This window comes from Pseudorca crassidens, chromosome 1 (genome assembly GCF_039906515.1).
Source record: "Pseudorca crassidens isolate mPseCra1 chromosome 1, mPseCra1.hap1, whole genome shotgun sequence".
NCBI classification, from domain to species: Eukaryota; Metazoa; Chordata; class Mammalia; order Artiodactyla; family Delphinidae; genus Pseudorca; species Pseudorca crassidens.
In genome coordinates, this window is record NC_090296.1 from 13,082,126 (window position 1) to 13,094,935 (window position 12,810).

At 43.7% G+C, this 12,810-nt stretch overlaps 1 protein-coding gene across 4 annotated transcripts in view; it reads left to right on the plus strand.

Annotated features, from left to right (window-relative positions):
* The first annotated feature begins 10,055 nt into the window (after positions 1 to 10,055).
* TC2N (tandem C2 domains, nuclear) overlaps positions 10,056 to 12,810 on the plus strand; it is a 46,153-nt gene continuing 43,398 nt past the window's right edge. For 3 of the 4 annotated variants that reach the window (XM_067727524.1, XM_067727543.1, XM_067727552.1), the window contains exon 1: positions 10,251 to 10,336. The gene's annotated coding sequence lies outside the window, so the exon portion shown is untranslated. Of the gene's footprint in view, positions 10,117 to 10,250; positions 10,337 to 12,810 lie in introns of those variants that run through there. The other variant, XM_067727533.1, reaches the window with a different exon arrangement.

The window sequence follows — 12,810 nt, forward strand, 5'->3', positions numbered from 1 at the left end:
TGAGTCCTCATTACTTTTAGCCAGTCCAGGAAGTGAAGAAGGAAGGTGGAATCTGGAGATGGTCCAGAGCAGTGAAAGGAAACTAGTGAAGGATGGGGAGATAGTGACTAAGAAGGGCTAAGCAAGGGCTTCCCTGGTGGTGCAGTGGTTAAGAATCCGTCTGCCAATGAAGGGTACACAGGTTCAAGCCCTGGTCTGGGAAGATGTCATGTGCCATGGAGCAACTAAGCCCATGCTCCACAACTACTGAGCCGGTGCTCTAGAGCCTGCGAGCCACCACTACTGAAGCCCGTGTGCCTAGAGCCCGCGCTCCACAACAAGAGAATCCAATGCAATGAGAAGCCCATGCACTGCAACAAAGAGTAGCCCCCGTTCGCTGCAACTAGAGAAAGACCGCGTGCAGCAAAGGCCCAAAGCAGCCATAAATAAATCAATTAATTAAATAAGTTAAAAAAAAAAAGAAAGAAAGAGGAAGGTCTAATTGTTCCTGGAAGCCATTCTATAAACATGAGGGAACTAGATTTAGGATGATGTTCACATAATCTAGAACAGACAAAAGGGAAGAAAAACTGTCAATAATAAATGATTGAATTGTTGAATCAATCTGAAATTGAATTGTTGAATCAATCATCAATCTGTTGAAATCTGATCTACCTTTGGGCTTCCTTTTAGGTTAGACATATCAATTACCTATTGCTGTGTAACAAACCTTCCCCAAACATAGTGACTTAAAACGACATGTTATCATTATTTAGTTCATGAATCTGCAGTGTCAGCTGGGCTCAGTGGGGAAGGCTTTTCTCTGCTCTATGAGGTATCAGCTGGAGCAGCTCAACTAGGGGCTGGAGAATCCACTTCTAGATGGCTCACCACATAGCTGGAGAGTTGGTGCTGGCTCAGTCAATGTGAGAGTCATGGCCCTTGTCATGTGGACCTCTCCACAAACTGCTTGGGCTTCCTCAAATCATGGTGGCTGGATTCCAAGAGTAAGCAAACAGAGAGAACCAAGCAGAAATTGTATTGCTTTTATGACCTAGCCTTGGATGGCATATTCTGTTATCTCCACATTCTGTCATCTCCACAGTAGTCTCTTGGTCAGTCAGTCACTATGGTTACCCTAGACACAGGGGAGAGGACATAGATCCCAACCTTGATGAGAGGAATTTCAAAGAATTACGAGCATGTTTCAAGCCACCACGCCAGCTATTACGTTTCCTTATGTTTATGACTATTCAAGCTGGGTTTTCTGTTATTAATGGCAGAAAACATTCTTATTGATAGAATTAGTGTCATCTCAGCTGTGGGCAGCAGAAGGTCTTATATTAACCACTCTCAATCACAATACCAATTGTAATATGTTTACTAATAATTAGTTACTAATAATTTAATACTTAGGTTTTGAAACTAATTTTTCTTTTGCAAAGCAGAGCGGAATAAAGCTTACCACTATAATAGTGTAAGAGTCATTTATTTTAATTCTAGTAGACTTCTCTGAATGGGTGATAAGAGGATGGCATCAGAGCAAGGATATAGTTCATGGGAGCGTTACTCCAGGTTGAGAGCTATTGGCCTAGATGCCTCTTTGAGGCATCTCCTTCTAAGATTTGGAAGGAGACTTGGAGTTTGTGTACTAAAGGGTCAAATTCATTTCCTTCTCTGCATGTGCAGTAGCTAAGCCAGTGAGGTTAAAGACTTGGGATCACATTTGATATTCTCTTTCTAATTCCGATGATCTTTTTGTGGGCAAAGGAAGGAATAAAGGAATTCTTCTTGATCATCTGCACTGTTCTACCCCACAATGAACTCTAATAAAACAAATCATTTTTAAGTGTCCACTGTGTTCTTAGCACTCTGCTAGGCGTTGCAGATATCATGATGATAAGATGTGGTTCTCTAGAAACCTAGAAAATAAATAGAAGGCAATAGAAGGCAATAGAAGGCAATTGGAGAGCATCAGGAGGCTATTTAAAATTAAGGGCTAAACCTGGAGCTCAGAGACCTGGTAGGGACTGAGGGGTGTTGGGCTGCTTCAGGTCCTGACCTTTCTGAGGTCCACTTGTTCAGATCCTGAGTTCCTATGTTTCCATTGTTCTCTTACCAGGATAGGGCTGGGACTAGGATCCCATCCACTTTCAGTTGAATGAATCTGAGTGGATTTCTATTACTTATAACCATCAGAGCTTTGTCTAGAACAAGTCAAGTATTTATAGATGAGGTGGTAATTTCCATGGGCCTTGAGGAATGGCTTGGGTTTATGTGAAAACAACTACGCCTGGGCTTCACAGTTTACCAATCAAGCCTGCGATTTCATAAAATAAGCTTGACTTTTAGCGTCACAAACAACCTTGGGTTAAATCCTGGCTCCTTGATCACTTCTTTGTGATCTTGGAAAGGTTACTTATCTGTAAAGTTTAGATATCTTCTCTGCAGGGTTTTTGCAAGAATTTTAAAAAGTGTATGTATATGAACCGTTAACACAGTGCTTGGCACATGGTAAGTCAATGAAGAATGGCAGCTAGTATCATTCCAAACATATTTGGATGGGAGATGAGAAGTAATTTTCAACCTTGTTTCCAGTAACGTAAAGTGGTTTTGATTGAGTCATTTTGTATTTCTCGACATTTTTAAAGTGACTTTCTATGTTTAGGGGGGTGTGAACCTGTGTGCACATGTGTTTGTTTGGCGAGGGCACTGTTTATCTCCTGTTTCCCCCTTTCCTTTTGAAGTTGTAGTCACTCTGTTTTTGGACTAGTTATTGTTATTAATCAGACAGGCAGTATGTGATGAACAGGAGCGATGAGTTGGTCAGACTGCCAAGCAAGTTCATGTTTTGCCGGAAACGCCAAGTTGTTTCCTGAGGGGATGTTTTTCAGGAATGGAAGGGTATGCTTCACTGGCCTTCACAGACCCTGTCCTGTCCCCTGAGTGCTGTCACCTCGCGGAGTGATAGGATAGCTCTTTAAAAGCCAGTGCACGGAGATGCTGTCCAGCTGTGCTGGAAGTGCGCTTGCATTGTTGTTGTTGTTTCTCCTTCTGGTAAATGAAACCCACATCAAGTAGGAAATGGATTGCTGACCTCCCACATTTCCTCAAAAAATATCCCAACATTTTCAGTCCCATCATAAACTAGCAGGGTGGGAGAGGCTAGTGAAAGGCAGGGAGAGGAAGGAATGTCTGAAAAAAATGGGATTGTAAAGTGTTTTGAGACCCCCCCCCACACACGTTACTAATTCGTATAAAGACTAATGCATATTTCAAACTAACAGATTAAGAAGCAATTATCGTAAAAATATGGTTCCTCTGCCAACCGCGTTTATTCATGAAGTCTCCTTATGGACTTGGAGCGGATTTAAAGAGAGGGGAAGAAAGTCTTGGCATTCTAAGCTGCCTGGGGATTTTGCTGGGCATATGAGTTTTCCTAAAACTCTGATGAAAGCAAAACTCACACATGATAGGTTTTCAATTTTATTTCAAATAATGATTTTCAGTTGCATTTGTAAACAACCATTAATATTCAGAAGTAGCCTTCTGAAGAGTTAAAAATCTTTCTCTCCTCTGCTGTGGCAAATATTTAGATTTTACATCTAACCAGAAGAACAGAAAAAATCAAACAGGATTTTACTGAGGCTGGGGAACTGAATCCTCTGACTTACCATTGGTCCAGTTGGTGACCCCAAGTGACTTGGGAGGGGAATCCTGGGCATGCTGGTCTGGAACTCTGGGGCCACAGTGGGGTAAGAGCACCTCCTCCACCCCATCCCAGAAAATCATGGCTGGAGGGTATGTCAGGCAATTATTGCTGTGTAACAAATAGTCCCCAGATGCCATAATATAAAATGACAATCATCTATTATTTCTCACCTGTCTGCTTGTCAGCTAGGGATTAGCTCCTCTAGTCTGGGCTTATCTGGGATGCTCTGTGTCCCTCATCCTCCTTGGACCAGGTGGCTGGCCCAGGCAAAATTTTCTCACAGCATTGCTAGAAGCACAAGAAGGCAAGCAGAAACATCTGAGGCCTCTTCAGGCCTAGGCTCAGAACTTGAACACTATTCAATTTCATTTTATTGGTCAAAGCAAGTGACATGGCTGAACTTATAATCAAGGGGTAGGGAAATATATTCCACTCCTTGAGTGGAAGGAACTTCAAAGTCATGGCAAAGAGTATGGATACAGTGAGGGCTGAAGCCAGTACTGTAATCTACTACAGAGAAGAAGGCCTGTAACCCTGACTGTACACTTGGTGAGTGGAATCACACAGCTTATCTGCAACTGTGACAGACCACTCTGTTCTGTGGTATTGATGATGGCGATCATAACTTGATGCTATTAATCAATCAGTATTCCTCCTAACTCTTCTAATTTTGGTTCCATATCCCTCCCCAGACAACCTTCTGATTATCATTTAGCTTCCTGTATGGCTGTTTCTGCAGGGTGTAGTATTTTCACCTTTAGATACAAATGTCTGGGACCTAGAATAATTCTATTTCTTATGTTATTTTAATAGACAGGCCCTATTAATATTAATAGGCCCTATTGTCTAGTTCACCCTCTAGTGAGCCTGGCTGAGTCTTCTTCTTTAACAGAGTTTAACTTAGTAAGCTGCAGGGGAGGAGAAGCAAGTTTCTGAGCTTGAAAAGCTGAAAGTCAGTTTCCATACTATGATAAATTCACACTATGTAACCAGTGGGCAAGTAACCACCTTTTTGGGGAGCCCTCTACCATGGTGTAATTTTTTGCCCAGATTTCCATAGTTCCTACATATAACCCCAGCACTTTGCCTTTAATAATGGAAGGAAAGAAAGGTCCAATTCACATAATCCTCCTGTTGCGCAGCCAAGCACATGCATGGTGAACCAGAGGGCTTCAATCAGGGGAGCACACCACTAGATATTATTGATATAGGAATAAGATCTCACAGAATTATGGGAGAAACTGGGAAGTAAAGGAGAAAAAAGGAAAAAAACTCATCCTGCCACAAATAGCCCCTAGTTTATTCAACTATGTGTCCTGTAGATTAATATACAGTCTCCTTGGTAAGATATTCAAGAGCCTTCAGAGCCTATCTTTGTATTCCTATCTTCCATCACTCCTTAGTACATATTCTGAGTAACACTGAACTTCCTGAGGCTCACAGGGAAACCCTTCAGAGCGCATGAAAGTGACTGACAAGGGCTGATAAAGATGATGATGATGTGATGGTGACGCCATGCTTGTTTTCATGTCAAGATGTCAGCATTTGGATCGGGTGGCCATCAGAGAGAGAGAAAAGAGCTGTGTATCCATAAGGATTTTTCGTTATCCATTTGGGACAAACTTAAAGTCTCCATGACCTTAATAGTTTCTCTGATCAATTTTCGTGTTTCATGTTTCCCATGCAATGCCTAGAGCAGAAGATGTTTTCTAGCGTTTTGTGTAATCTCTATGTCATCATTTACGGCAATGTTAATCAAGGTAAGTAAAACTAGCTGTTGGGGAAAAAATGCCCCAGTATTAGTAGTTTACACAAAAAAGTTTGTTTTTCACTCACAACACAATCCAATCAAGATTAGTGGGTGGTGGGTGGAGTCAAGCAGAAACCAGGACGTCTTCCATCTGGTTGCATTCTTAGCTTTAGCAATGGTTAACAATGGTTTAGCGATGGTCCAAGGTGGTCAAGGGATGGGAAGAGGGAGAGAGACTCCAAGTTTTTCATTGCATAGGGCCAGGAGTGAAACTCTACTCATGCTCACATTCCACTGATGAGAACCAGTCACACAGCTTTACCTAGATACAAGGGGAAGGGACAGTGTAGTTTAGCTTTGAGGCCAGAAGAAGGAATTAAGGTTTGGTGGGCATCCATGACTCTGTTGAAATGTCACTTTCTCTCTGAGCAAGTGCTTGATATACTACAGGCACTCAAAAATTTTGTTGAACAAGTGAATAAATGAATGAATGAATGACTATGTATAGGCTTCTGCTGTTCTGTTTTTCTAAGGCAGAAAATGAGAAGGCAATCATTTGGAGGGAAGCCGAAATCCGTATGCCACACCCACTGTGTTCATGCGACCACATATATTTGTAAAATTATTTCACAAGCACTCTAGGAATTCATATTCTTTTTTTTTTTTTTTTTGCCGTACGCGGGCCTCTAACTGTTGTGGCCGCTCCCGTTGCGGAGCACAGGCTCCGGATGCACAGGCTCAGCGGCCATGGCTCACGGGCCCAGCCGCTCTGCGGCATGTGGGATCTTCCTGGACCGGGGCACAAACCCGTGTCCCCTGCATCGGCAGGTGGACTCTCAACCACTGCGCCACCAGGGAAGCCCGAATTCGTATTCTTTTAAAGATTTGTTTTTCGTTCATTCAACAAATATTTGAGTGCTGCTACATGTCAGGGGCTATCGTATGTGTTCAGAGAACGGGTGGAAGTCCTAATTCCTGTTTATTGGTAACTCACATGGAATGAGTTTAATAGAAAGAGGGGAAAAAGCCAATAATCGCAGTTACTGAGTAGGTGCCATGATGGAGATATGGGTGGATTATGGCAGGAATGCTGAGGAAGGGCACCTCATTCACTTTCGGCTGGGTGTTGTGGAGTTTCATCTTCCAGAAGAGGTGATACTGCAGCTGAATGAACATGGACTTGCCAGTTGATACGCATAAAATGGAGGCAAAGAGAACAGTAGTGCAAATTTGGCACCTTTGGGAATTGCAATTAATTAGAAGGTCAAAAATGTGTGGTGGTGGGTAGTTGCACGGGAGGCTGGAGAGGTAGGGCTGGATAAGTCACAAAGCATTTACAAACTGTACTAAATGAAGGAAGAATGAAAAGGGATTTAGGACAGGGATTAAGTGATTTGTCTCCATCAAGTGAAATAATACACACAGCAAAATCTAAGCAGTTGTTACCCACATCAACCCAAATTTCTTTTTCTCCTTAGATCTGCCTGAAATAATGACATTAAACATTAAAAACACTAATGTTTTACATTAAAAAACAAACAATAAACACACAAAAACCCACTCAGAAAGTTGCAACAACCATCATTCTATGGGAAGAGGGAACACAAGCGCACAAAGAAAGGTGTACAATATCCTCCATTTGTATCAATGTATCCTTGCCTCTGAAAGTGGAACAGGAAGGAGGGACGTTTCGAAGAAAACAAAGGAAGTGGTTTCATTGTTTGCAAAGAACTATATCTGTCAGCAGAGTAGATTCTTCTAAGAAGCCTTTTTATTTTTAAATATTTATTTATTTATTTATTTATGGGCTCCTTTTTGTCTGGATTCTTTTTTTTTATATAAATTTATTTATTTATTTTTGGCTGCGTTGGGTCTCCGTTGCTGCGCGCGTGCTTTCTCTAGTTGCCGCCAGCGGGGACTACTCTTCATTGCGGTGCCGGTGCCGCGGGCTTCTCATCGCGGTGGCTTCTCTTTGCTGCGGAGCACGGGCTCAACGTGCGCGCGCTTCAGTAGTTGTGGCTCACGGGCTTATTTGCTCCGCGGCATGCGGGATCTTCCCGGACCAGGGCTTGAACCCGTGTCCCCTGCATTGGCAGGCGGATTCTTAACCACTGCTCCACCAGGGAAGTCCAAGAAGCCTTTTTAGATGGAAGAAAATTAGGAACAATTTGGGAAGCTCGTTTGGGGACTTCTGCATCAGTGAGGAGGTTGTTAAGGCTGTTCAGTCAGGGAACCAAGTACCCAGTCCAGTTCAATAAGGACTATTGAGCGTTCATTCACTCTGTTCATCCAGCACATCCAAGTGACACTTTTGTGCCCTACACCATGATGTCAGGTGCTGCAGGGAGTAAAAGATAGGTAAAGGTCCTTGCCCTGGAGAAATAATACAGGAATCTAGAGGTTTCTAACCAAGGATGTGCTGTACTTAAGGGTCAAATGAGAGAGAGAGAAAGTATATATATATATGTGTGTGTGTGTGTGTAACAGGGAAGAGCCAAATCGGACTACATGTTGGATCTGTTTCTTTTACTTTAACCTTTGCTTTCTGCTGCTTTTGTTCACTAAAAGGATACTGTCTATACATAATGGCCTGCCCCTCTGCCATCCGGACCCTGTCCACCTGTGGATGGCTACATGAAAGAAGAAATTAACACATCCCCTCCCCCAGGCTGGCCATTCCAGGGGATATTTGCAAAACTTATGGCCCTTTTACTTTACTTCCTCATCTCCTTCCCCTCTCTGTGCCTTAAAAGAAACTGGCATCCAAACCCCAGTAAGATGGTTATTTTGAGACTTTAGACTGCCATCTTCTCGGTCTGCGGGCTTTCCGAATAAAGTCGTATTCCTTGTCTCAACACCTCATCTCCGATTTATTGGCCTGTCGTGTGGCGAGCAGAGCGAGCTTGGACTCGGTTTTATATATATATATATATATATATATATATCTCACAGAGTCATTTGACCCTTAAATAAGTACATTATCTACATACTTTATATAATATATATTTTTAAAGCCTTGGAGTCTTAAGTCCAGAGTCAATGTTGATTCTATACTTGGGTAACCACTGTTTGTTTGAGCCTCAATATTTTCAACTGTAAAATGAGGATAATAACAACTACATCACAATTGTGAGGCTTAAATGAGATGACTCACGTGAAAGCTTTGTGTAAACAGTACAGAACTTTGCAAACATTTGTAATAGAGTGAAAAATTATTGAAGGTGAATATACTAGGACTGAAAGCAGTGTTTATCAAAGTGTGTTAGTTGAAACATTAAGGCCCCAGGATGGTAACTGGCATTTCTCAAGAAGAGAGTTGTATGGTCTCGAGGAGAGGCAAAAACTTTATCCTCTTAGGGGTTCTGACTGGAACTGAGAATTAAATTGACATAGACAGATTAACAGCAGCAACGCATAAAGATTTTTTACATGTACATGGGAGCACCCACAAGTCAATGAAGACGAAAGAAGCAGTTAGAGCAGAACACATACTAAGTTGGACAAAGTAGTAAGTAGTGAAAATGGGACAAAACAAAGGGGCTTGGGCTAGGGCAGTTAATAGTGGAGAAGTGGCTATGAAGATAAGGGTTAGTTTAACAAAGTTTGTTTTTACAGATTTCCCTCATCCTTGACTCCCATCTCTGGTGATAAGACTGTTTCTTTCCTCAGGGTAGCGGGAGGACATCGTTCACTTGGGAGTTCCATCTCCTGCTTTTGGGAAGAAAAAGGAAGATCAGAGGTCCTTCTTCCTTCTGATTCTCAAGTGCCTTTAGCTGAAAATAATCTTTATGCCAAAGTGGCATATTTTGGGGTGGCATATTCTGTCACTCCTCAGGTCCAGTAAATTTGAGAAATTCAGGATGATACAAAGTAAAACACAGTTCTTAGGCCTTGAATGCCTTGTCAACTCAAGGAGTAACTCTTTTGTGCCTCTTTCCCCAGATTAATTTGTTCTCAGGATCTAGGCCTCCTCTCCACCCCACAACCATCCCAACCCCCACTCCAGCATCTAGGGCCTGGAGATTAACAGAACCCATTTTGGGAAAGACTACTCTCCAGGAAGAAAGTTATCACCTTCAATTTACAATCCAGCAGCCTCTCCAAAGCTTAGCCATTCATCAACAGATCACCTAGGAATTCACTCAACAGCTTTCCAAGTACAGTGTTGAGATTTCCAGCAAGGAAGGCAAAAAAGGGCCAGTCAACTCCTTGCCAGGGTGCCAGAGGGGATTCCAGCATAGAATGGGGGTGTGGCAGGTAGTGGATACCTTTGGGATTCCTTCCAACGTACCGGCTGCTAGCAAAGCAGTAGGAAATGTAAAGTCACAAAAGTGAAGAGTTGCGAGCTGATTCTCAAAGACTTTATAATTAGGATGTAAACCCTAAAGACCAGTGACACAACTAAGAAAAGTTTCTCTGCTTCCAAGAAGTTTCTCTGCGTGCAGAAATATCTTCTGGCAAGAGAAACTGCTCCTTCCTTCCCTATTCAAGGAGGTTCATCAGGTCACTTGCTTTCCCACTATACCCCTATCTTTTATCTCCCGTCTAATCCCGTATGATTGCTCAACACACTCCAAACTCTGCCTGGCTTCATTTTATTCCTTTCCAGAGGGCGCACCCGAGACTTGCGGCTGGGAGAGGCGAGGAGCCGAGGGCGCAGGCGCCTGGCGCTCAGGTACACTGACGGGCGGCCCTTCCCCGTCCCGCCCCTCGGCTTGCGCCTCCCGACGGGCGGGGCGGACCTGGGGAGGGCGGGGCAGATCTGGCGGAGCGGACCTGGGGGGGCGGGGGGGAAACCTGGAGAGGGGGCGGGGGCCTCGGGGCGCGGCCGCGCGAGGTGACCGGATCGCGGTTCCCGCGGGCGGCAACGCCAGAACGCTCACTGCCTCGAGCAGGTAACTGGCCGCTTCAGCGCTGTGTGAGGCGGCGGCTCCCCGAGAGCGGCGCGTGGAGACCCCGGGGACACGGCGCGGGAGAGAGCCGGGGGTGGGGGGGCTCAGGTGTAGGGTCGCGGGTGCTTCCCCGGGCGAGCAGCGTGGCGCGGGCCTCGAGCGGCCTCTTGCCTGCCCTCCCGGTGGGACTCGTGGACGGCAGTCGCCTCGTCGCCCCCAGCCTCGCGGGGCCGAGTCTCCTCAGCGACGCCTGCTCTCCGGAGGCCTGAGGGAGGTTTGGGGCCCCTCGACAGCCGCGATATCCGAGACCGGGAGGGCAGGGACTCGCTCTGTGGGAGCACGGTGGGCTGTAGGTCCGCTGGGTTCACCGGTCCGCTCGTTGGGACCCGCGGGCCGGACGGAGGGGAGACCCCAGCCCCGGCGGGGCCGGCCGCGCGCCGTGCTCCCCGCCCTGAGCGCGCGCTTGCGACCGCCGGACCCAGGTGGGCTCTGGCCTCTGGGTTAAGAGGAAAGCGAACGCATTTCCTTTGCCTGGAGAGTCTGATGAGAACCGGTTAGCGGATGGTTTTCATCTGTGAAGTTTCTGAAACTTTTTGAAGCGGCCAAGGGGTGGTAAACATCACTTTGTTTTGGTTTTTGCAAAACATGAATTCATCTACCCAGCTAGGTTTTTAGATTTGGTTTATATCTATCTCCTCCAATTTCTTTTTCCTTCTTCTTTCTTTACTATGGTTTTCTTTAAATCAAGGAAGTACTGTGCATGAATCGTGGGTATGTCGCACACAGGTGGACGTGCAGGTATAGGCAAGATAGATGGCAAGCCAAAAACGTTGATTCCTTTAGAGTGCTTAAAATACAGCGTGTAAAAGGATTGCTTTCGTATTTAAAATATACTGATTCTCACTCCAGGTAGGCAGTTATTAGAGGTGTTTCCCCTGATTGATATAAATAGCCTGGAAATATTGAGTTAATAGCACCACCGCCTACTTACCAATTTAATATTTCGATATGGAACTTTATCATGGCTAAAAATTGCTCTTTCTGGAAGGAGAGATTTATATTGCTTGCCTTTGAGAGCTGGGATTCGAGGAGATTTGGGTTTTTATCATACATTTTGTATTTTATAGTTTTTGCTAATGACTTTGAGTGTCTTCATAACTGGAGGAAAAAGCCTTCATAAAAATTTGCTTTTTTTTTTAACCCTTGAAGAAGGAACAATTTTAAGTTCCTCTTGTATTTTATTGGCTCCACTTGAGTTATAATTGTGTATTCACAAATAAAAACTAACAAATTGAGGGGCTAATTCAGGTTGAGAAAAAATGAGTTTGTGATTCTTGTAGGGCCTCTGGCTGAGCTGCCTGGTTGGCAGTTAGATATGTTGATAGTGGGATTTTCTGAAGTCAGGATCAGAGTTGTGAATGTTGGAACCATCCATGGATTTGTGATAGTTCATCTTGTGAGAGTGGAAGAAAACTTTCCAGTAAGTAGAGTAAGAAGAGAGGAACACCAAGGATGGAAAACACCAGGACTTAAGGGACGGGTAGAGACAGCCAAGGAGACCAAGGCGGAACAAACATTCAGGAAAGAAGGAAGCAAACTAACAGACAGTGGTGTCCTAGAAACCAGGAGATGGAAGAGTTTTCATAAGGATAGAAATCTATTTTAGGGTCAAATGAGTCAGAGGAATCAGGAAGATTGGGGCTGATAAAGTGCCTATTGGTTTTGGTAGTTAGGAGTATGTCATTGAATTCAACAAACATAATTTAAGTAAAATGATAAGGATGGAAGCCAAATTTGAAGGCCTTTGAGGAGTAAATAGAGGATGAAGAAATAAAGATAGCGTAGAATCCTTATTTTGAGACACAAAGATTTGAAGGAGGAGTGATAGGGTGGTAGAGTGATAGGGGAGTTTATAGTCAGATTGGAAAGAATATAAGGCCAATAGAATACTTTTATGTTAAAGTGCATCACCCGGCATGGGAAGCTGACAGCAAGTTGCTGCACATATTGACTAGAACTATAAGTGTTTAATCTCCCCAATTCAAATTATGAACACTATTTTAGTGGTATTTTGGTCCTTTGGGTTCAGGTGATTTTATCAGTGTCAAAGTCACACGTTAACAAACTGTTGGATTGTATTTCTCCTGAGTTCCAGTACTTAGATACTTCTAGCTTACTTTTGTCATGTGATTTTTCTAGTGTGTATCTCAATGACTCTTCTAAAAATCTTATGCAGGTATCACACATTTTGGCTAAATCAGAATTCATGAAGCATACATCAGTTAGGGCCTTTGCTTCAGTTATTATTATGCATTTAAAAGAAAATGCTCTTAGATGAAAATTTCTTTATGAGTTTCACTCCAGTCTTCATTGAGAGTTTAATTTTTGTTGTTGTTCAGGCAGTAGTTTTATGTGTGTGTTCCTTAGGATATGAAAAGAATGGCTAAAAATGGAAAAGCAAACAATCAAGTGTTGAT